Below are 24071 nucleotides of genomic sequence, written 5' to 3'. Positions count from 1 at the left end.
GAAAGAGAAAGAAAGAGAGAGAGAGAAGGAAAGAAAGAGAAAGAAAGAAAGGGAGAAAGAGAGAGAGAAAGAAAAGAAAAAACAGTCATGTATAATATTCATATTAGCACCATGCAATATAACTTAGATTAAGTAAAAATCTCAGACATTTTTAAATCAAATGAAATATGAGAGCCAGAGAGAGAGAGCGAGAGCCAGAAAGAGAGCGTGAGCCAGAGCCAGAGAGAGAGCGTGAGCCAGAGCCAGAGCCAGAGAGAGAGCCAGAGCCAGAGAGAGAGCCAGAGCCAGAGAGAGAGACAGAGCCAGAGAGAGAGAGAGAGAGAGAGAGAGAGAGAGAGAGAGAGAGAGAGAGAGAGAGAAAGAGAGAGCCAGAGAGAGAGAAAGAGAGAGCCAGAGAGAGAGAGAGAGCCAGAGAGAGAGAGAGAGCCAGAGAGAGAGAGAGAGCCAGAGAGAAAGAGAGAGCCAGAGAGAGAGAGAGAGCCAGAGCCAGAGAGAGAGAGAGAGCCAGAGCCAGAGAGAGAGTCAGAGCTAGAGAGAGTGTCAGAGCCAGAGAGAGAGAGCCAGAGAGAGAGCCAGAGAGAAAGAGCCAGAGAGAGCGAGAGCCAGAGAGAGCGAGAGAGCCAGAGAAAGAGAGAGAGAGAGAGAGCCAGAGAGAGCCAGAGAGAGAGAGAGCCAGAGAGAGAGCCAGAGAGAGAGAGAGAGAGAGACAGAGAGAAAGAGAGAGCCAGAAAGAGAGAGAGAGAGAGCCAGAGAGAGCAAGAGAGCCAGAGAGAGAGAGAGCCAGAGAGAGAGCCAGAGAGAGAGAGAGAGAGAGAGAGACAGAGAGAAAGAGAGAGCCAGAAAGAGAGAGAGAGCCAGAGCCAGAGAGAGAGAGAGCCAGAGCCAGAGAGAGAGCAAGAGAGCCAGAGAGAGAGTGAGAGAGAGAGCCAGAGAGAGAGCAAGAGAGCCAGAGAGAGAGAGCAAGAGAGCCAGAGAGAGAGTGAGAGAGAGAGCCAGAGAGAGAGCAAGAGAGCCAGAGAGAGAGCAAGAGAGCCAGAGAGAGAGAGAGAGAGAGAGAGAGAGAGAGCCAGAGAGAGAGCGAGAGCGAGAGAGCGAGAGAGAGAGAGAGAGAGAGCCAGAGAGAGAGAGAGAGAGAGAGAGCCAGAGAGAGAGAGTGAGAGCGAGAGAGAGAGAGCAAGAGAGCCAGAGAGAGAGCGAGAGAAAGAGAAAGAAAGAGAAAGAAAGAGAGAGAGAGAGAGAGACAGACTGTTACGGCCCTCTCGGGACGCAACGGGGTTCTCACTCTGATGTTGTTAGAGGAAGATATATGTATCCGTTCCCAAGCCAGTAGTGGCTATCAAGGGATGAGATCCGTGACGCAAGTAACTTAAAAGGGAGTAGGGAAAGAAAGTTAAGAACTTAATATTATAATTTTCACCATCACCGATTAAATATAAATAATCAACAAGTGCACAGGGGGAGGGGTATTAACACTATACAAGGGGATTATGTACAATATAGTCTTCTGCTGAAGACTCTGGATCAAGAAGCTAGGTGCTGAGTCCGCGGTGCTTTCTTCGTGGCCTCACGACGTGTCCTTTGAGAATGCCGAGCCTACCCGGGCCACAGGTCAGCCAAAACACAGGTCCACTGGGGGCACCGCCGTGGAAGCCGTCAACCACACGTCCAGCTGGTCTGCTGGCAGGTACTGAGCCACCAAGGCTGGTACGGCCACTCCACGAACGATATAAGGGGTACGCCCTAGACAGGAGTCTCGTGTGATATCACAAATCACCCTCCTGTCTTCAGTACCCCAGTGGATGATCGTTTCCAACAGTCGGTCCCGGGTAAATCCTCTCACTGCCACTCCACTGGCAGGCTAACACACCACAGTGTTCTTCCGGGGGGACGACGTCACAACAGCTGCAGCAAACTTCACAGTATGGAGACTGGCTGCCTCGGGTAGACTGACTCCACTTCCATCACAGTGGTCCCAGGTCGGCTCTGTAAGCAGACACGTCATCAATAACCGGGACACTAATACACCTCACTTACGGGCTCGGGCACAAACACCTGACGTATCCAGTCCATAGATGGCGCTGTCGTCGGAGCACCACCTCACCAGAGGTCAGGAGCGGCGGTGTTGAGCGCTGAACCAGACTGGAAACTGGCCCTCGAGGCCAGTACACGCTGTCCTCTCCAGGTGTCGTCGTCCGTTTGGCGGGGGTTTCGGGAGCTGACCCACAGATGGCGTGTTTGTCACTGCTCCAGGCTCGGACGCTGGATCCGGGTTCGTAACACAGACAGAGACAGAAAGACACACACACAACAAAAGAGGAGACAGAACAAAATTAAGGCAAGGAGAGAGAAGACAGAACAGAAACAACAGAGAGAGGAGAGAAATGAGAAATCATTGAAGAGAAGGGGAAGAGAAACACAAGATAAGAAAAAGATACAAGAAAAATATACAAGATAAAAATGACATAAATGAATGCCACAAATATAAAAAAGTAAAGGAAGAGAGGAGGAAAGGAGAGATTAAAAGACAAGAAAAACAGGAGAGAAACGTAAAAGAAATAAAAAAAAGGGACATTTGTGAGGAGAGAAAATAAAGAGACCAGAGAAGACCATATATCAAGAGTGTGAGGATAAAGACTTATATATTTTCTTAGTAGACATCCTCTGGCTCTTGTTGCCCCTCTTGTATACGAATTGTACTTGCAAGTTTTCCCTGAAAAGATATTAACAAAATTAATATTTAATTATTTATTTATATAAATTACACACACAAACTTTATATATATATATATATATATATATATATATATATATATATATATATATATATATATATATATATATATATATATTATATAATTTCGTAAACCTCACCCTGTAAACATTCATGTTTCTACATGTTAAACAAGCTACGAGGATGAGGGAAGGGGATGTTCCCTCCATGCTGGATATTATATTTACCAGGAAAGAGAAAGATATATTTATCATTCGGTACCTCCCTCCTTTGGTACCTCCCTTTTCCTCCTTTCAGTACCTCCCTCCTTTTACCCAAGTGACATTGTCACTTGGGTAAAAGTGACCATGTCTTTTTGGGAATAAAGTATGCAATGCATTATAATCTGGAAGAAAATGAGCTTGAAGCAGTTGAAAAACCTGACTTGTGGAGAGGTCATTATGGGGAACTCAGATATTTCCTTAAGGAATTTGACAAACACTTGCTGTTAGGACATGAAGTAAATGAGATGTATGTCAAGTTTTGTGAAATATATGATAATGGCACAACAAAATTTATACTAAAGCAGAGATGCAGAACTAGGAAAAAGGGAAAAATTGCCCAAACATACAAGCAATACAAAGATGCGAGAAACAACAATAGCAGTAAGGAGAGGGGCAGAAAGACTATGACTTTCGGTCATATTCAACAACACAAATATACATACACACACACACATTATTGGAAAAAATTGGAATTGGAATATTGGAAAAAATAATTAAAACTAAATGGGTAGAACACCTGGAGAGAAATTATATAATTTCAGACAGACAGTATGGTTTTCGATTTGGAAGATCCTGTGTATCGAATTTACTCAGTTTCTATGATCGAGCAACAGATATATTACAGGAAAGAGATGGTTGGGTTGATTGCATCTATCTGGACCTAAAAAAGGCATTCGACAGAGTTCCACATAGAGAGGTTGTTCTGGAAACTGGAAAATATTGGAGGGGTGACAGGTAAGCTTCTAACATGGATGCAAAATTTTCTGACTGATAGAAAAATGAGGGCAGTAATCAGAGGCAATGTATCGGACTGGAGAAATGTCACAAGTGGAGTACCACAGGGTTCAGTTCTTGCACCAGTGATGTTTATTGTCTACATAAATGATCTACCAGTTGGTATACAGAATTACATGAACATGTTTGCTGATGATGCTAAGATAATAGGAAGGATAAGAAATTTAGATGATTGTCATGCCCTTCAAGAAAACCTGGATAAAATAAGTATATGGAGCACCACTTGGCAAATGGAATTTAATGTTAATAAATGCCATGTTATGGAATGTGGAACAGGAGAACATAGACCCCACACAACCTATACATTATGTGAGAAATCTTTAAAGAATTCTGATAAAGAAAGAGATCTAGGGGTGGTTCTAGATAGAAAACTATCACCTGAGGACCACATAAAGAATATTGTGCGAGGAGCCTATGCTACGCTTTCTAACTTTAGAATTGCGTTTAAATACATGGATGGTGATATACTAAAGAAATTGTTCATGACTTTTGTTACGCCAAAGCTAGAATATGCAGCTGTTGTGTGGTGCCCAACAACAGAAGTTGGCCCATATCTTAAGAAGCACATCAACAAACTGGAAAAGGTGCAAAGACATGCTACTAAGTGGCTCCCAGAACCGAAGGGCAAGAGCTACGAGGAGAGGTTAGAGGCATTAAATATGCCAAAACTAAAAGACAGAAGAAAGAGGTGATATGATCACTACATACAAAATAGTAACAGGAATTGATAAAATCGACAGGGAAGATTTCCTGAGACCTGGAACTTCAAGAACAGGAGGTCATAGATTGAAACTAGCTTAACACAGACGCTAAAGAAATATAAGAAAATTCACTTTCGCAAATAGAGTGGTAGACGGTTGGAACAAGTTAGGTGAGAAGGTGGTGGAGGCCAAGACTGTCAGTAGTTTCAAAGCGTTATATGACAAAGAGTGCTGGGAAGACTGTCTCATCCTGTAACTACACTTAGGTAATTACACACACACAATATATATATATATATATATATATATATATATATATATATATATATATATATATATATATATATATATATATATATATATATATATGTCGTACCTAGTAGCCAGAACGCACTTTTCAGCCTACTATGCAAGGCCCGATTTGATTTGCCTAATAAGCCAAGTTTTCATGAATTAATATATTTTCTCTATTTTTTTTCTTATGAAATGATAAAGCTATCCATTTCATTATGTAGGAGGTCAATTCTTTTTTTATTGGAGTTAAAATTAATATAGATATATGACCGAACCTAACCAACCCTACCTAACCTATCTTTATAGGTTAGGTTAGGTAGCTGAAAATGTTACGTTAGGTAGTCGAAAAAACATTAATTCATGAAAACTTGGCTTATTAGGCAAATCGGGCCTTGCATAGTAGGCTGAGATGTGCGTTCTGGCTACTAGGTACGACACATTATATATATATTTATTTTATATATATATATATATATATATATATATATATATATATATATATATATATGTCGTACCTAGTAGCCAGAACGCACTTCTCAGCCTACTATGCAAGGCCCGATTTGCCTAATAAGCCAAGTTTTCATGAATTAGTTGTTTTTCGACTACCTAACCTACCTAACCTAACCTAACCTAACTTTTTCGGCTACCTAACCGAACCTAACCTATAAAGATAGGTTAGGTTAGGTTAGGTAGGGTTGGTTAGGTTCGGTCATATATCTACGTTAATTTTAACTCCAATAAAAAAAAATTTACCTCATACATAATGAAATGGATAGCTTTATCATTTCAAAAGAAAAAAAATAGAGAAAATATATTAATTCAGGAAAACTTGGCTTATTAGGCAAATCTGGCCATGCATAGTAGGCTGAGAAGTGCGTTCTGGCTACTAGGTACGACATATATATATATATATATATATATATATATATATATATATATATATATATATATGTCATACCTAGTAGCCAGAACGCACTTCTCAGCCTACTATGCAAGGCCCGATTTGCCTAATAAGCCAAGTTTTCATGAATTAATTGTTTTTCGACTACCTAACCTAACCTAACATTTTCGGCTACCTAACCTAACCTATAAAGATAGGTTAGGTTAGGTTAGGTAGGGTTGGTTAGGTTCGGTCATATATCTACGTTAATTTTAACTCCAATAAAAAAAAATTGACCTCATACATAATGAAATGGGTATCTTTATCATTTCATAAAAAAAAAATTAGAGAAAATATATTAATCCAGGAAAACTTGGCTTATTAGGCAAATCGGGCCTTGCATAGTAGGCTGAGAAGTGCGTTCTGGCTACTAGGTACGACAAATATATATATATATATATATATATATATATATATATATATATATATATATATATATATATATATATATATATATATATATATATATATATATCGGACAATTAGTAAAAAAAAAAAAAAAAAAATTTAAATTATTTTACCTTGTACCTCGATCCACCAGGCCTGTTTGGTGCATGTTTCAGTACTTCAGAAATCTGGAAGGTCACATCCTCCTCCTCAACTTGTGGATGTGCGTTGATAGATGATTCTGTAAAATTAAGTTATTTATATAATAATAAATTCAGTATAACAATAATATTCTGTAAAATTAAAAGTAATTTATACATCAATCAGATAAAACTCTCCAGAGATGGTGATACACAACATATAAAGGACAAGTTTCAGAACAAAATATGCATTTAGGAATAAGGTTTTGTACATGTAGGTAGCACATGAGAAAATAAGTGGAAGGTGATCAAGTTTATATTAACATGTTAATGGCTTTGTTAAGGCTTTGCAAGAATGAAAAAATATTAATAATATAATATCACCTACCAATTAATTGTACATCATTTATAAGTCAATTATTTGCATTATTATTATTCAATACTAATGATATAAAAATGCATTTTGTAATCTACTATTTATGCAAGTATTAAGCACAGGATCATGAAATAAACTGCAAAATACTGTAATGGATAAACCAATTAAGTTTACATTTTCCTATAGCTAAGTCAGTCAGTTCTATTAGCAGCAGAGAACAATTATGCCCAACCTCTATTAAATGAAACAATCTTAAGAGCAAGTGATAGAAATATAATCATTTATGCTTGGGAAAATATTATGGAATGGTTCCAAATATGAAAAATATTAAGTTTTTTGGTTAAAAATTTTTAACTTAAAATTTAAATTTTTAAGTGAATTTTAAACTTTAAAAAAATTATTTAATTTTTTGGTTACTTACTTAAAATAACATTATATAGTTCTTGTTTTTGTAGAAATGCCAATTTCTTCTTTTGCCCTTCCAGACTGTATAGTGACCACAGGCCGTTTGTTCATATCTTCATTATTCTTCGAACCGTGGTTGCACAATCAGACCCACGTACACTGGTTAAAAGCATCACCTAAAAGCAACAACAAAAATGTAGTACACTGACGAATTTTGAATAAATAAATAAATATATTATATATATATATATATATATATATATATGTATGCCATATACATATATATGCTATGTTGTATGCTACAACTTGGCTGATAATAAAGCCATTCACAACTGCAGGCCTAATAAAAAAAGGAGGTGGCATAGCAATATCTTACAAAGATACCTTCATCTGCAATAGTGTCATTAGTAATAGAGACGACTATTGTGAATATACCTTTGCCAAGTTCTCCAGTAAATCCCTTAAATCCTCCTTGAACAAGAGGGTTTTTACTTGATCGAACCATATTCTTAACCTGCTGCAGGTAATTTTCAAATGGAAATGCTGAACATCTGTCCAAACTACCAAACTCTTTGGCATCAGAGGATATGTGTGTTAGGCAGTGTACATTGTACACTAAAAAATCCTTACCATACAGCTCACGAGCCTTTAACACAAAGTACAGCAAAAGATCATGTGCATATTGGCTGTAATTTAACTGAATCAATTTAGGTGATACAAGAATAGAAATGGCTACACTCAAGAGTCAGGAAATGGTCATACAATTCTTTGGGTAAGATTCCCTTCAGTACAATCTTACCGGTGTAGAGAAGGAGTTGCCTGTATTCAGTCGCTTTCCATCTATCAACCTCTGAAAGACTTCGAGGTTTACCTGTTCTTTTAGGCGTCGCTTTTTGGCCCGTGACATACGCTGCCATCTTGTGTGGTATTCTCTTCTTCTTTCTATAATGTGTGCATACATTCTGAAGGAGAAAGGCCAAGTGCTACATTACCAATTACTATTACAAGATTATTAGTAAAGTATTGTACTGCAAAAAGCAAATAAAATGGGGTAAACTAAACTTTGAAAACAAATAATAATTAAAACAGGTAAATTAGTAAAATAACAAAGGCTTAAGCAGACATGACTCTGCTTAAGCCATGTAAAGCAGACAGATAAGATGGCAATATATAAGGGGAAAAAATTAAAAAGCTAGGATATAAAACTAATTGAGATCAAAAGCATAAATTACTAAAGTAGGGGAAAAAATAACAAATGACTTCATAAAAAAATTATCCAATTGCCAACAGCAACTTGGTAGTACGAGTCTAAGTCTAAGAAACAAAAAAAATTTAAATGCTGTTATCTGCAATGAAACAATACATACTATTGCACGTACCGAAACATTGATGAATGTAAAAAATAGAGAACTATTTGCTGAATGTCCCATAAATGGATTTAAACTATATTACACAAAGAGGGGGGAGAAGCCATGTATGTTAGGGAATATTTGAAATGTAGTCTCGAAAAGTACACAACTGTGATAGGAAAATTAGGTCACATGGAGGAGTGGGTCTGTATACTATGGAAGACCTTGTATGCTCGGAGCTCCTTAACATTACAAATGAGGTGGTAGAGGTATTGGGATTAAAAATAGAGAAAATAAATTTAGTGATTATTCTAATATACAAACCGCCAGATGCAACGGCCGAGGAATTCACAGAACAGATAAACAAAATGGAGAACTCGATACCTCATATTATCTTCCTAGGTGACTTCAACTTGCCTAGTCTAAGATGGAGAATAGCAAACAATAATATTATACCAGGAAATTTATCGAGACCTAACCACTCAGCTTCCTGGCAATACGTTAGTAATGAATAAATATGATATATTTACTCATTATAATGTTGGTGCTGAATGTACAACACGAAAAAACATAATTTTAATCTGAAAAAGTATCTTTTTATAAAGAAATTAGACGAAAATAAGAGCTGGTGACGCCAAATCAAGTCGACGATCCAAGCGTCAGTTAGGTTAAGTTAGGTCAACCTAACCTAACATATCATATTTATTCATTACTAACGTATTGCCAGGAAGCTTTGTGAAGCTTGTGTAGCTTGTGGTAGCTTGTGGTAATTAGACGGACCCTCATTTTAACAGAAACTTGGCTAAGTAAAGACTATACCCAACTCTACAACTTAGCTGGTTATAAAGGCATTCATAATTGCAGGCCTAGTAAAAAAGGAGGTGTTATACCAAAACAGATGCAGAACTAGGAAACAGGAACTAGAGAACAGCCAGGGCCACCAACACACCTCCAGGGCCACCAACACACCTCCAGGGCCATCAACATGCCTCCAGAGCCATCAACACAACACCACCATCAACACACCTCCAGGGCCATCAACACACCTCCAGGGCCACCAACACACCTCCAGGGCCACCAACACACCTCCAGAGCCATCAACACGCCTCCAGGGCCATCAACACAACACCACCATCAACACACCTCCAGCCAGGGCCACCAACACACCTCCAGGGCCACCAACACACCTCCAGGGCCACCAACACACCTCCAGAGCCACCAACACACCTCCAGGGCCACCAACACACCTCCAGGGCCACCAACACACCTCCAGGGCCATCAACACACCTCCAGGGCCACCAACATACCTCCAGGGCCACCAACACACCTCCAGGGCCACCAACACACCTCCAGAGCCATCAACACGCCTCCAGGGCCATCAACACAACACCACCACCAACACACCTCCAGCCAGGGCCACCAACACACCTCCAGGGCCACCAACACACCTCCAGGGCCACCAACACACCTCCAGGGCCATCAACACACCTCCAGGGCCATCAACACAACACCATTATCAACACACCTCCAGCCAGGGCCACCAACACACCTCCAGGGCCACCAACACACCTCCAGGGCCATCAACACACCTCCAGGGCCACCAACACACCTCCAGGGCCACCGACACACCTCCAGGGCCACCAACACACCTCCAGGGCCACCAACACACCTCCAGAGCCATCAACACGCCTCCAGGGCCATCAACACACCTCCAGGGCCACCAACACACCTCCAGGGCCATCAACACACCTCCAGGGCCACCAACACACCTCCAGGGCCACCAACACACCTCCAGGGCCACCAACACACCTCCAGGGCCACCAACACACCTCCAGAGCCATCAACACGCCTCCAGGGCCATCAACACAACACCACCATCAACACACCTCCAGCCAGGGCCACCAACACACCTCCAGGGCCACCAACACACCTCCAGGGCCACCAACACACCTCCAGGGCCACCAACACACCTCCAGGGCCATCAACACACCTCCAGGGCCATCAACACAACACCACCATCAACACACCTCCAGCCAGGGCCACCAACACACCTCCAGGGCCACCAACACACCTCCAGGGCCACCAACACGCCTCCAGGGCCACCAACACGCCTCCAGGGCCACCAACACACCTCCAGGGCCATCAACACACCTCCAGGGCCATCAACACAACACCACCATCAACACACCTCCAGCCAGGGCCACCAACACACCTCCAGGGCCACCAACACACCTCCAGGGCCACCAACACACCTCCAGGGCCACCAACACACCTCCAGGGCCATCAACACGCCTCCAGGGCCACCAACACGCCTCCAGGGCCATCAACACAACACCACCATCAACACATCTCCAGCCAGGGCCATCAACACAACACCACCATCAACACACCATCCAGCCTACCACTACAAGCTTATATATATACTACACATGTCTAAGAGCAAATAAAAGAAAACAGTTACCTTAACTATTGAAGATGCAGCAGGAGTTTGTGGATAAGCCAGCAGCAGTCCCTCTCGACACGGTTTTAAAATGGCGGCGACTACCACAACATGCAACGAGCCTAAAGAATGTCCAGCGCTAGCATTATCTAAACGCTATTATATATTATCAAGCAATACGGAAATCTAAAATAAAAAAAATGATACAAATAATTGTATTAAATATTTATTTGCAATTACAATACCTCGGGAATATATTTTTGCGTTAGCAAAACATATTAAGTTCGTATTTAGTTTAACTCATTTAAATTCTTTACAAATAATAACCTGATTTTACCTGATGGCCACTAACATTAATGTTTTATGTTGATACATTTCATACCCTTATTATTTCAATTTCTTTCTTTATTATGCACCCCATACCCATCCCGTGGGCGGTGGTGTAAAGGATTACAGAGGCACATAATGGGTTCAGGAACTGAACTCTCTAGTTGTTTAGCTAAGCAAATAACAATTTTTGACGCTAGTTACAAAATTATTAATGTTATATATACATGTACACACTCTCATACATACATGTACATATATATATATATATATATATATATATATATATATAAATATATATATATATATATATATATATATATATATATATATATATATATATATATATATATATATATATATATATATATATATGTGTATACATATATACATACACATACATATTTATAATCACCCACACAAATACACACATCAATAATCTCTGTGTCACTTATTTTATACATGTTCTTGTAGAACATTCTATTGCGAACAAATTGGCCGCTGCCCAATAAACTCGCCCCTCGGGGCAAAATTCTTTTTTTTTTTTAATCTTGGTGGAACATAAAATGGCCGCCTGTGTTTATGCTGTCGTCAGATGGCGCTGTGACGTCACAGATGAGGGAAGCACGTACTGCGCATTAATGCCTCGATCCCTCGTTATTTATTTATTTTATTTATTTATATATATACAAGAACGTACATTGGGGGTTAAGAGACAACATATAGAGCTTAAGTTAGAATTTTAATCTTGTAAAACCACTAGCTTGCATATAGCGTTTCGGGCAAGTCCTTAAACTAATCTTTGAGCAAATTCTTAAACAAAGTTTTAGAGAAATAATTAAATGTAAAATTGATAAAAAGTGTTTAACAGGTACATTACAGCTTTACTTTACAAGTACAGATGATTTTAAGTAGGATAATTACAGTAAAATTGTCAAAAAATTGTTTACAGGTACGATGCAAGAATTTTCGACACAAAAGCAGATCAGAACAATACACAATAATGAACAAGGAATCCTAAGTACAATTAGGAAAACATCTCAGGGTTATACATTGGATTACTGAAGCACAATATGAGGATCATTACAAATAGTAATGCAGTAGAATATGCACTCATATTCTATTATTAAGTTAATATTAAGTTCCTTCCTCATGTTAAGTATCTTTGTGGCACTAGGGACATCCAAGGATTATCTTCAAGGCTTCGTTCTGCAAGTTTTCAAGCCCTTTAAGCTTTCTTTCAGTCATCAGTGCAAGCAGAGATGCAACATAATCCACTAAAGATCTGATGTATGCAAGGTACATCATTTTGACAATTGTGACATTGGCACCATAGCCTGAGTGATAACCTGCAACATCTCCAAGAGGGCTTATGGAGCCTCTCATTATACTGACGACAGAGTCTGAATACAACAGGACAATACAAGACCAAGGTATTTGAATCTGTTAACATAGTCAAGCTGGGAGCCATCATACAGTTGCATCTTGCGAACAGCTCCTCCCTGCCTGGGTGGACACCCGTTTAGTATCTTTGTTTCCTCTGCTGAGATATGACTAAACTAATTTTTGTCAAGGGCAGAGTAAATTATATCAAGGAGACTAATAATTGCATCGTTGGTACTCTTTTGAGAGCGGAAGCCTAACTGACAGGGGCTAAGAATGTCGAATTTTACGAGATAGGAGTAGAGCTGTTTGTAGATAATTTTTTCAAATATTTTTGATAGTATGGGTAGGTTTGATATTGGTCTGTAGTTGTTTATGTCTGACGGATTACCTCCTTTATGAACTGGCGTTACTCTTGCGTTTTTAAGGATATCAGGGAAGGTATGACACTCAAGGGATTTGTTGAACAGCAGAGCTATAGGTGGTGCAAGGGCATGGGAGGCGCTCTTGTATACAATGGATGGGATTTCACTGATGTTCCCAGCTTTGGTTTTTAGTGAGTGTATGATGGACACAACATCTGACGGGCTGACTGGTGAGAGGAGAAGAGAGTTTGGATAGCTGCCTGAGAGATATGTGTCTGAGTCTGTGGGATTTTACTTGCAAGGTTAGCACCAATCGATGAAAAGAAGCTATTAAATTCATTCGCCATTTCTAAGTCAGATGACAGTGTAAGGCCATCCTTAGAGAGTGTTATCTGGTTGTGGGAGTGTTGTTTAGTTCCCAGGATGTTAGAGATGGTATTCCATGTGCTTTTCATGTTGCCTTTTGCTTCTTTGAATCTAGTCTCATAGTATGAAAGTTTTGCTTTTCTTATGATACTGGTAAGCACTGATGAGTACCTTTTAACTACTTCCATTGGAATTAGGCCACTCCTAAATTTCTTTTCGTATTCATGTTTTTTGTTGATTGATTTAATTATGCCACTTGTGAGCCACGGGTTATTTTTTCTTTTATCAGTTACTTGTTTGGTAAGGAGGGGACAGTGAGTGTTGTAGAGGCTTAGAGTTTTGGAGAGAAAGAGATTAGTTGATGAGTTTATATCCTGTGAATTATTAAATTCAGATTCCCAGTTAATATTGTGAAGTGCATTAGAGAGATTGCCTAAAGCTGATTCACTATGTAGCCTGAATGAAAGTTTTTTGGTTTCTGGTGGTGATGTGTCAATGTTTGCTATGAGGAAAGTAGGATAGTGGTCAGTTGTTCTGTCATAAATTACCCCAGATGTAAGGGGAGCTGTTATATTAGTCCAAAGGTGATCCAGGGTAGTGGCAGATGTTTGAGTGACTCGGGTGGGCTTGGTGATTGTGGGGATTAGCATACAGGAGTGCATGCTGTTACGGAAATAGTCAACTTGAGGGTTGTTTTCAACATTCAATAAAGAAATTCTGGAGGGCTTCTGTGCAAGGGTTAGGATGAGCTAGCCTAAGCATTTTTATACCAATTTGACAGTTATTTTCAGTAACACGATAAACAACGCTCATAATATTAAGTTCCTTTCTCATATTAAGTATCTTTGTGGTACGAAGGCACCCAAGGATTATCCTCACGGCTTCGTACTGCAATTTTTCAAGCCCTCCAAGCTTTCTTTCAGGATGCCTTAAAGTTAGTTTAGTTCATTTATTATGCACCCCATACCCATCTTGTGGGCGGTAGTGGAAAGGGTTACAGAGGCACATAATGGGCTCAGGGACTGAACCCCACAATTCATTTAGCTAAGCAAGTTACAATCTTGATGAGCTAGTTACAAAATTCAGTATAAGTCGTCACATCAACAATGGGTTCGAGATCGATCACAAGTACAGTTTCTAAATTAAGCAACTGACATATGTGGAGAGCTAGTGTCACAATTGATATGTTTGTCCTGCACACCGCCCCCCATCCAGTGGGCAGCGGTGGATAGGTTACAATCAGATTCAGATTCAGATGTTTATTCAGGTAAGGTATATACATACAAGTGATGTTACATTAATGGATTGATATATAGATAGAGCTAGTACATACAATGCCTAAAGCCACTATTACGCAATGCGTTTCGGGCAAGAAAAACATTAATATCTAGAACTTAATACTAATTGAGCATAAAGAATAAAAAGTGTTGAGAACAAATACAAATAAAGATAAAAAAGGGGGAACATGACTGAAAAAGCAGCACAAATACAATAGGTTGACAAACAGTGTTGATTAAAAAAGAAAAAGAAAATAACAGACATGGGTTGACAATAGAGGAGTGAGGTAGATTACAGGGAATTTATTAGGTAGTGTTTAGTTTTTATCTTAAACTGGTTGAGAGAGGTACAGTCTTTAACATGGTTGGGAAGGTCATTCCACATTCTGGGCCCCTTGATTTGCAGAGCATTTCTAGTTTGATTAAGACGTACTCTAGGAATATCAAAACTGTATTTATTTCTGGTGTGGTGCTCATGGGTTCTGTTACAACCTTCTATGAAGCTTTTAAGATCAGGATTGGCATTATAGTTTAGCGTTTTATATATGTATAAAACACATGAGAGAATGTGCAGTGACTTAATATCTAACATATTCAGAGATTTGAGTAGGGGTACCGAGTGATGTCTGGGGCCAGAGTTGGATATTGTTCTAATAGCGGCTTTGTGTTGGGTAATTAGAGGACGTAAGTGATTTTGGGTAGTAGAACCCCAAGCACAAATACCATAGTTGAGATAAGGATAGATAAGGGAGTAATAGATCGCTTTGTTAGTAATAATTGTTAGTAATAATAACAATCGCTTTGTTACTACTTACAGTTAGCAAACTGGGGATATTTGGCTAAAATTTCTTATACCAGATCATTTTGAATGAAATATTGACACATCGTTGGTACATTGGTTATAGAATTGTCTCTGAATTCACTATCACAGTCTGCTGATTTTATTGGATGAACCATAGATGTGTCGCTCCTCTTGCATAATAGTATTGAACGAAAGTTAATCTCCCCAAACACTTTCGCGTTTTGGGCAAGTTACCCCTCCACTCTCTCCATTTTTTTTTTTTGGACATTCCCTGGTAGTGTGCGGAAATACTGAAAAGTGTATACTCTTTTCAACTTTGTCACCTTAATTCTCGTCCTATGTCTTTCATTTTGGTATCAATGCGTTCGCAATAGAATTCCCAACAGAACTATGTGCATATAATGTCAAAGACAGTAGCGCGCTCCACCCGCCGACAAGATGAATGTAGGCAAAGGGTACCAGAAAAAGAAAGCTGAGCCACCCTCAGGCAACTCTCATTACATTAGAGAGCGTGATAATACTGAAAAGTGTATACCCTTTTCAACTTTGTTACCTCAATTCTCATCCTAGGTTTTTCAATTTAGCATCAATGTGTTCGCAATAGAATTCTCTACAGGACTAAAGGCATATAAACTCCAAAAGCCCGGCTTACCATCCGCAACAAACAGAGAAAGCGAGAGCGTGTTACCAGGGAGCGCACAAGAGCGATAAAATGTATACACTCTTTTCATTCTGGTCACCTCAATTGTCATCCTAGGTCTTTCATTTTGGTATCAATATGTTCGCAATAGAATTTCCAACTGGAATATATGCATGAAATGTCAAAAACAGCAGCGTGCTCCACCCGCTGACGTGATGAAAGCACGGCGGACCATCCGCACGAAACAGAGAAAGTAACCCGGGAGCACTCTAGTACAATGTAATGTCAACACTCTTTTCACTTTGGTTACCTCAATTCTCGTCATATGTCTTTCATTTTGGTATCAATGTGTTCACAATTGTATCTGCTGGCATTTTACGCTTTGCTTGGATCTGAAGTGTTTTAGGCTCACCACGATGCAATCTGATAGTACCACACGTGTATATACCTATCTTCAAGCAGCAATTCACTCATTCAAACCGACTTATAATAGTTATCCATATATAAATGGTAATCTTTGTTCTACCTGTTAACCTGTCATATGAAGAAAGATTGTCAAAGCTTATATTACATTCTCTAGAAAAGCAAAGAATTAGGAGTGACATATGGTAGAGGTGCACAATGGGATGAATGGACATAACAAAGGGGACATTAATGGGGTATTAAAAGTAGCAAAACAAGACAGAACTCGAAACAAAGTGTAAAAATTGGAAAAATTTAGATTTAGGAAAGAACTGCATTGGTAAATACACTGGGTTTGTACCTTAAGGTTCATGTATGCAATATTACAGAGTTCCAATTAACTCCCATGCATGCTGTTAATTTATAAATAAATAAATAAATAAATATGTTTATTCAGGTAAGGTACATACATACAAGTGATGTTACATTAATGGATTGATATATAGATAGAGCTAGTACATACAATGCCTAAAGCCACTATTACGCAATGCGTTTCGGGCAAGAAAAACATTAATATCTAGAACTTAATACTAATTGAGCATAAAGAATAAAAAGTGTTGAAAACAAATACAAATAAAGATAAAAAAAAGGGGGAACATGACTGAAAAAGCAGCACAAATACAATAGGTTGACAAACAGTGTTGATTAAAAAAAAATAATAATAATAAAATAAAATAACAGACATGGGTTGACAATAAAGGAGTGAGGTGGGTTACAGGGAATTTATTAGGTAGTGTTTAGTTTTTATCTTAAACTGGTTGAGAGAGGTACAGTCTTTAACATGGTTGGGAAGGTCATTCCACATTCTGGGTCCCTTGATTTGTAGAGCATTTCTAGTTTGATTAAGTCGTACTCTTGGAATATCAAAACTGTATTTATTCCTGGTGTGGTGCTCATGGGTTCTGTTACAACCTTCAATGAAGCTTTTGAGGTCAGGATTGGCATTACAGTTCAGCGTTTTATATATGTATAATACACAAGAGAGAATGTGCAGTGACTTAATATCTAATATATTCAGAGATTTGAGTAAGGGTACCGAGTGATGTCTGGGGCCAGAGTTGGTTATTGTCCTAATAGCAGCTTTGTGTTGGGTAATGAGAGGACGTAAATGATTTTGGGTAGTAGAACCCCAAGCACAAATACCATAGTTGAGGTATGGATAGATGAGGGAGTAGTAGAGAGTAACCAGGGCAGGGCGGGGTACATAATATCTGATCTTGGAAAGAATGCCAACAGTTTTTGAAACTTTTTTTTATATATTTAGAATGTGACCCTGGAAATTCAGCTTGTGGTCGATGAGAACGCCAAGGAATTTGCCATCTAATTTGTTACAAATTTGGGTATTGTTTATTTTGAGATTTATCTGATTAGAGGATTTATTGCCAAACAGAATATAAAACGTTTTGTCAATGTTAAGGGTGAGTTTGTTGGCAGTTAGCCAAAGATGGACTTTCTCTAGCTCAGTATTTACTGTGGCATTTAGAGCAAGGGGGTCAGGACTGGAGTAAATGAAGGTTGTGTCGTCAGCAAATAGAATTGGTTTGAGGTGTTGGGAGGCATTTGGAAGGTCATTAATGTAGATGAGAAAGAGGAGAGGGCCAAGTATGCTGCCCTGAGGAACACCAATGTTGATGGGTAGGGTGGGAGAAATTGTATTATTCACAGAAACATACTGGAGCCTGTCAGTAAGATAAGATTTGAGGTATTGCAGGGAGTGTCTTCTGACTCCATAATGATGTAATTTAAGAAGAAGGTTTTGATGGTTGACAGTGTCAAAAGCCTTACGCAGGTCCACAAATAACCCAACAGGAAACTCCTTTTTATCAAGAGCTGCGTGAATTAAGTTAATCATACTAATAAGTGCATCGTTAGTGCTTTTTTTGGGTCTGAAGCCATATTGACAAGAGCTAAGTATATTGTGTTTGGCTAGAAAAGAGTAAAGCTGCTTGTAGATTAGCTTTTCGAATATTTTTGACAAGTTAGGCAGGATTGATATAGGTCTATAGTTGTTAACATCAGTGAGATCACCACATTTGTAGACAGGGGTTACTCTTGCTTTTTTTAGAATGTCAGGAAAGGTTTGGAGTTCAAGTGACTTGTTGAAGAGCAATGCAATAGCAGGGGCTAGAGATCTGGAGGCTTTTTTGTAAATTAAAGTTGGTATCTCCTCGAGGGCACTAGACTTGGTTTTAAGGGAAAGGATTATTTCATTGACATCAGTGGAACTAGTAGGCTTTAGGTACAGAGACTGTGGATAGTTACCTGTAAGATAGTCCTTAACATCAGTACAGGAAGATGGAATATCATTTGCAAGGGATGACCCAATGGAAGAGAAGAACCTATTGAACTCAATAGCAGAATCAGAGGCTGAAAGCTGACCAACGTTATTGGAAAGGAGTGTTGGTTTGTTATTTAAAATCTTCTTTGATCCCAATATTTGTGAAATTGTGCTCCAAGTTTTTTTAATGTTGCTCTTTATTTGGGTAAATTTATCTTCATAATATTTAGTTTTGGCTCTTCTAATTATTTTAGATAGCAATAACGAGTAATTCTTTGAGAATTCTTTGGAGACTGTTCCTAGCCTATACTTCTTCTCAAGGTCGTGTTTTTTGTTAATGGATTTAAGTATTCCCTTTGTAAGCCAAGGATTGTTAAGTCTTTTGCTTGTGACTTGTTTTGTAAGCATAGGACAGTGGGTGTTATAAAGGCTAAGAGTTGTTTGTAGAAAAGATTTCACTGCTAGGTTGATGTCCCCTATGTTACCTAACTCGGACTCCCAGTTGACATTATCAGCAGCAGTTATAAAATTGTTTATAGCAGTTTCATTGTGCAGCCTAAAGCTTAACTCCCTTGTCTCTAGAGGTGGTTTGCTAATGTTAGTTAAGAGAAATGTGGGGTAATGGTCTGTAGTGCTATCGGTGATTATACCTGAAGTAAGCGGAGAGGTTATGTTGGTCCAGATGTGATCTAGAGTCGTAGCAGTACTATCAGTGATTCTAGTTGGTCTAGTGATTAAGGGTATGAGGAAGCAGGAATTCATACAGTTGAGGAAGCTAACAGCAGTAGGGTGTTCAGGCTCGCAGAGGTCAATATTAAAGTCCCCTGCGATAATTAGATGGTTTTTGTTCAATCTGTTATCTAGTATTAGATTTCTAAGGTTTGAGTTGAAGTCAGACACATCAGTGTTAGGAATTCTATAGACTGCACCCACAGACAGGACAGACTCGGCACCCTTGACTCTGAAACTGGCGAAGATATACTCCCCACAGCAGTCTCTAGTTCTAATTATTTTTAAGCATGTTAGTTCTTGGTGGTAGTAAAGAGCAGTACCACCACCTCTCTGCATTTGACGACAGTTGTGAATTGCCGAGTAGTTAGGCATGTTAAAGAGTTGAGTATTATCCTCTTTCAACCACGTTTCAGTAAGTATAATAAAAGAGAATTTGTTGTCAATAGTTTCAATCAAGGCACTAACATCATCGAAGTGTTTACCTAGGGATCTAACGTTCAAGTTGATTACAGAGATATTGAGATTATCTGTTAATACATTGTTTACATCATGTGCTGTAAAATATCTGCAATTTTGATCATTGAAGTGATGATTGTCATAGATAGTGGATAAGAGGTTTAGTTCTGGGTCTATACTTGTCTGCATAAAAAGGCTGATTGCAGGAAAACAAGGTAAGAATGGCAAATTACAAAATAGAAAACAAAGAAAAAAGCAGATTAAAAATTCTAAAGTAAAATAAACTTAATGGTAATTTTAAGTAAAAAGAAAAAAAAAAAAAAAAACTTAATGGGAACTAGGAATGTAAAAAATTAACTAGAATAATTAATAACAATAAATGACCAAAAAAGTAAAAAAAAACAATTATGAAATCTATAAGATAATAAGCTTGCTTACTATACTATTATAAGTACACTATAATTGAATACTAAAGTTACACTAAAACAAACTGAGGTAGTTTAAATAGAGATACACTCAGGAACATTGGATAATGAAGTTAATACTAGAGGACACAGGCAAAGCCAGTGTACTATGGAACATGGGAGTAAAAAGAAAAAAAAAAGACAATAATAAAGATGACAATATTATTCTTTTTATTATTTTATTTTTTTTTTTTTAAACTAAAGTTAAAACCTTTTGAAGGGAAAGGCAGAGCTAGAGTACACAAAGGTAGTTATATGAGATTATAATCTGAATTCAGGCTATACAGCAGCTAACCCACAGTCACTGAGGAAAGAATTAAGGTGAGCTTCTGTGGTTATTGAATAGGTTTTTCCAGTGTCAGTCCTCCTAGCTATAATTTTACCATCTCGCACAAAACAGTGTTTAATTGTAGGGGAATTTTTGCAGAAGCCACGCAGTTTAAAAAAGAGATTTTGCCTGCACCTGGTCAGACATTCATTCACATAAACAGTGGATTTACTAGCAACTGCAGATGAGATAAGATCAGTCTTGCGGGAGCAGCTATCTAATTTTAAACGAATACGCCTATTATTAGTACCAGATGATTTGGTACCCACTCTATAAGCTGCTTTGATGTCATTTTTTTGGATCGAATAATTTAACTTATCCTGCAATACTTTGATCACAATGGCAGCACAGTCTTCACCATCAGTTTCTTGGGGAAAATCACGTGAAGAGATAATTACCGATTATCCACTATTATGGATAATAGTACCATAACTACCGATTATTATGTTAAAATGTTTTTGTTGATTTGTTTGTATATTTTCATAAGTAAAGCATGCTTACCGTCTTATTCTAAGTTTTATGATAACTTTACAAGGTTTAAAACATAAAGTTCAATATATATTCTGGTTTTCACACAGGAATTATACGTTAATATAACATCATAATAACGTAATGATGTCGTGTAAATAACGTTATACTGACGTCATATAAATGTTATATTTAAGTTATAAGAACGTAAACTGGATAGCTTTACAGAAAGTAAACAAAAAAAACTAAATGTTGACTGAAAATTATTTATTCTTAAATATAAAGCATGAAAACATTATAATTCCATAGCATTTACTATTATTTTTAAATTTTTACATAAATCTTAAAAAACTGTGTCTCAAGAATAAATGTTTTTAGTTATATCCTTTGGTTTTAAGAACATCAGATATACGTATTTATGTCAAAAGTTACAGTATTACCTTTGTGGAACCATTTAAAAACGTCCACAAACGTTCTGTGTTTGCTGGGTCAAGAATAAATGTTTTTAGTTATATCCTTTGGTTTTAAGAACATCAGATATACGTATTTATGTCAAAAGTTACAGTATTACCTTTGTGGAACCATTTAAAAACGTCCACAAACGTTCTGTGTTTGCTGGGCAGAGCTTTAATATAACAATGTGCTTTAATATACTTACTAAGCTCTCTCATCTCATTTTTCTCTTGCAATGTATCTTTATCATTTATCAATTCTGATAGAAATTACCTACTTAAAATTATCTGCTAGATTAAGGACCTGCCCGAAACGCTGCGCGTACTAGTGGCTTTACAAGAATGTAAATACTGTACTATCCAATGTATTCTCACAAACCCAATGTACCTTCTTGTATATATGTAAATAAATAAATAAATAAATAAATAATAAATAAATATATAAATAAATAAAAGTGAATATGAAAAACTTGTTGGTAAACTCTGCGAATGTAGTGCATCAACTGTGGGAGAGCTATTTATTTATTTATTTATTTATTTATTTATGCATATACAAGAATGTACATAAGGAATGTGAGGATACAAATATGGTAATTACAGTCTTGTAAAGCCACTAGCACGCACAGCGTTTCGGGCAGGTCCTTAATCTAAGAAAATTTTAAGGAGGTAAATACTTGCAAAATTTATAGACAAAAAATGATAACAGATTACATGGAATGAAAAAAAGATGAGAGAAAATTATAGGTACAGTATATTAAAGCACATAGGTAGCTATGATTGATTGCAATGACAGCTTAAAATGGTAGTTGACAACAAATTGGTAGGCACAATACAGCAGAAACAATATAAGATTGATTGCAATGACAGCTTGAATGGTAGTTGACAAAAAATTGGTAGTCACAATGCAGCATATGGCTAGCACATAAAAGAAGACAGCAATGAACACAATGATAAGGTTGTTTGATATTACATAAAAATTAGGAGATTGGGTAACACTAGGTACAGAGCAAATTTAAAGCTCAGTGTAGGAAACTAAATAGATGAAGTTAGGTACTTTTTGGTTTTGCTTTTAAATAAGGCAAAAGTTTTACAGTTTTTCAATTCACTAGGGAGTGAGTTCCATAGACTAGGTCCCTTAATTTGCATAGAGTGTTTACACAGATTAAGTTTGACCCTGGGGATATCAAAGAGATATTTATTTCTGGTGTGGTGATAATGGGTCCTATTACATCTGTCCAGGGAGAGTTTCAGAGCATGGTTTGCATTTAAGAACAGGGTTTTGTAAATGTAGTTGACACAAGAGAATGTGTGGAGGGAGTTAATATTTAGCAAGTTTAGAGATTTAAACAAGGGAGCTGAGTGTTGTCTGAAAGCAGAGTTAGTTATTATTCTGATAGCAGATTTTTGCTGTGTGATGATGGGCTTAAGGTGGTTTGCAGTGGTAGACCCCCATGCACAGATACCATAATTAAGATAGGGGTAGATTAGTGCATAATATAGTGAGAGGAGAGCAGAGTTAGGAACATAATATCTGATTTTGGAGAGTATACCAACTGTCTTAGAGACTTTCTTAGTTATGTGTTGAATGTGGGTGCTGAAGTTGAGTCTCTTGTCTAGGAATAGGCCAAGAAACTTGCCATCATTTTTATTACTGATGTTAATGTTGTCTATCTGTAGCTGAATTGCATTTGATGATTTGCTTCCAAATAAGATGTAGTAAGTCTTTTCGATGTTTAATGTTAGTTTGTTCGTTGACATCCATAAGTGGACTTTTTTTAATTCATTATTCACAACATTATTTAGTGTATGTGGGTTGAGGTTTGAGTAGATAAGGGTAGTATCGTCAGCAAACAATATAGGTTTGAGAATATTAGAGACATTAGGCAGATCGTTTATATATATAAGAAATAGAAGAGGTCCTAAGATGCTGCCCTGTGGCACTCCAACGGTAATTGGTAGAGTGGAAGAAGTTGTATCATTGATGGTTACATATTGGTGTCTGTCACTAAGATAGGATCGGATGTAGTCAAGGGCAAGGCCTCGGATTCCATAATGCTGGAGTTTAAGTAAGAGGTAGTTGTGATTAACAGTATCAAAGGCTTTTCTTAGGTCAATGAAGAGTCCAATCGGAAACTCATTTTTGTCAAGGGCTGAGTAGATAATGTCAAGGAGACTAATGATTGCATCATTGGTACTCTTTTGGGACCGGAAGCCAAACTGGCAGGGGCTGAGTATGTCGAATTTTACGAGGTAGGAATAGAGCTGTTTGTAAATAATTTTTTCAAATATTTTTGATAGAATGGGTAGATTTGATATTGGTCTATAATTGTTTATGTCCGCCGGATTGCCTCCTTTATGGACAGGCGTTACTCTTGCTTTTTTGAGGATATCAGGGAAGGTGTGACACTCTATAGATTTGTTGAACAGTAGTGCTATGGGTGGGGCAAGGG

The sequence above is a fragment of the Procambarus clarkii genome, chromosome 55, assembly GCF_040958095.1.
Source record: "Procambarus clarkii isolate CNS0578487 chromosome 55, FALCON_Pclarkii_2.0, whole genome shotgun sequence".
NCBI lineage: Eukaryota > Metazoa > Arthropoda > Malacostraca > Decapoda > Cambaridae > Procambarus > Procambarus clarkii.
This window is presented reverse-complemented; position numbering follows the sequence as displayed.